At 53.7% G+C, this 2,467-nt stretch overlaps 1 pseudogene; it reads right to left on the reverse strand.

Moving 5' to 3' along the window:
* Positions 1-419: 419 nt before the first annotated feature.
* LOC124663275 lies at positions 420-1,822 on the reverse strand (annotated as a pseudogene).
* Positions 1,823-2,467: the final 645 nt, after the last annotated feature.

The raw sequence follows: 2,467 nt of genomic DNA on the forward strand, positions 1-2,467 counted from the left end.
AACGCCGGTCTGTTGTGAACATTTGAGCTTGACCTACTTCCATCTCCCTTAGCCGATAGTCTGACTGATGTTCTTGCATAGTTATCTTTTTTTTATTCTCTAGCGGTTGTCTTTGACATAGACAAAATCCATGTTTTATTTTATATTATTCCCTTCATTTCATAATTTTTGTCACTGTTTTAATTAAATTTAAATTTAACTAAACTCACGACGCAAAGTAAACTAAAATGGAGAGAGTATTAACCATAGAAATTAGAAAAGAGACGATAACAAGCATTGTGCCGCTGTGGTATTCAAATTCCAATCCACACACAGCAACACATGCGTTGCGCAGGAGAATGTGAGATGAGCCATGATAACAGGACGTCTAGTGATTATTAGTTACTCGTAGCTAGGTAACAAACTAATAATGGCGATTTCTACAAAGAGGCGGGAGGGGAGGGGTAGGCGGTCGTGCAGTCGGCGGTGGCGAAGGTGACAGTGCGCCTGTCCAGGTCGTAGCCGACGTGCATGTTCTGCTGCGCGACGTTCCCGAGGATAGCAAAAGGAGATTGGTCACCAACCGGCAGCACCGCCATGCACACGGTGACCTGATCCACCTGCACGAACGTGTTCCGCGCCTTGAGCGTCACCACCGCGCCGCCTCCCATGACCAGCTTCACGTCCGGGATCATCTTCTCCAGTATCGACTCCTCGGTCATCCCGGTCGCGTCGTAGCACAGCGGTAGGATCCGCCCCGTCGATGACACCTGCGGGAGCTTGATGGTCCGGTTCACCTCCTCCACCACCTGGTCCAGGAGCCCCTGATGGAGGTATGTCATCGACGTGCCGGAGTCGACGATGAGATGGGACTGGTCTGGCGGTACCGTGAAAGTAGAGTTGCTGATTTCTACGGACTCGAGCGCGACGGTGTAGAGGGACCCAAACGGGGAGGGGACCAGTACCGTCGACACCGCGTCCACCTCCGTCACGTCGGCGCGAGAGCCGAAGTTGAGCGCGGAGGAGGCGTTGACGTTGTAGGGCGCGAGGCAGTAGGAGAACCTCCGGCCGAGCGATGTGACCGCGCCGATCTGGGAGACGAGGGACAAGTTGCCGTCGGCGAGTCCAACGACGCCGTTCCAGGGGAACGGGCCGTTGATGGACGTAGAGCAGCCGAAGTTGACTTCGTGCACCACCAGCTGCGGACGGTCGCGGCACCCCACGCAGCCGCCGGGGGCGTCTTCGAAGAAGAAGGTCTCGGTGGAGAGTATGCCGGTCGTGTTGGAGCCGTCGCCGTAGGTCTGGAGGTAGTTGCAGTTGGAGCTGGCGTCGCAGCTGGTGACGGGAAGCGCGTGGCACGCGCCGGACTGGCAGCCTACGCGGCCGTACGTAGCCGAGGAGGACACGTCGAAGACGACGTCCTCCGGATGCGCATCCGAGCCAGAGGCTGGTGGCGGAGGCTCAGCGGTGCTGCCGTTGACGCATCGAAGCCAGACGAGGTTGCTGCCGGTGTCCGCGACCACTAGCGTCCGGGTGCCCGGCGTGCCGATGTTGACGTACATGAGGTACTCGAACGGCCTGGATATAATCTCCGACACGGCGCCTTCAGGAGATGGAGAGACGATGGTAGTGTACGAGCGCGCGAGCGCCGCGGCCTGCGCCGTGGAACGCTGAGCGGCGGCGAGCACGCGGCCGTGCACCGTGAGCTTCGGGTCGTATAGCGGAGATTTGGGGAGTCCCGATGGATGAACTCCACGCTAAACCCGCCGCCCACGTACGCCGTGCACCCGCACAGCTGCGCCGTCAGGACGAAGGCGACGAGCAAAAGAGCCTGCCCCGCCATTGTCGCCCAGCTCAACTATTCAGATTCAGAGTGTGATCGACACTGGGGTAGTGCCGGGTAGTATTAATAGGAGAGCTAGTGTACCGTAAATGGGGCAAGTAATAATTATATGATATGAACTGGCTATGGCCTGCATTATGCGTAATGGTAAGTGTAGATTTGATATGAACTGCTTATTTCCTGCACTGTGACTAATGGAAAGAGTAGATTTGATTGGAGAGAGGAGAAGATCCTGAGATTTCTGCTAATGCTTAATGGTAAGTGTAGATTTCATATGCGATTGCCTGGTGTGGTGCGGGTGAAGGGGGCTAGTGTACAGTAAATTCTAACATTTAGAAAATGGGAAGACGAATGGAGCAAGTAAGATTTGATATGAACTGCTGCATATTGTGATCATTATGCCTTATGGTAAGTGTAGATTTGATATGATTACCTGCATTGTGAGTACTTGTAACTGTAGACTAGACTAGATGGACAGACAAGATTCGTCTCGCCGCTTGCATTGTGTTTTGCCACTACGTGTAGGCGTGGTGGACCTACAGATGATAACCCGTTTATTCTTTTTGCCTTTTTAGTGTGACCAAGAAATTAAATAGGTCGATAAGTATTTTTTGTCACTTACTCTCAAGAGAACCGAACTGTGGT

This window comes from Lolium rigidum, chromosome 6 (genome assembly GCF_022539505.1).
Source record: "Lolium rigidum isolate FL_2022 chromosome 6, APGP_CSIRO_Lrig_0.1, whole genome shotgun sequence".
NCBI lineage: Eukaryota > Viridiplantae > Streptophyta > Magnoliopsida > Poales > Poaceae > Lolium > Lolium rigidum.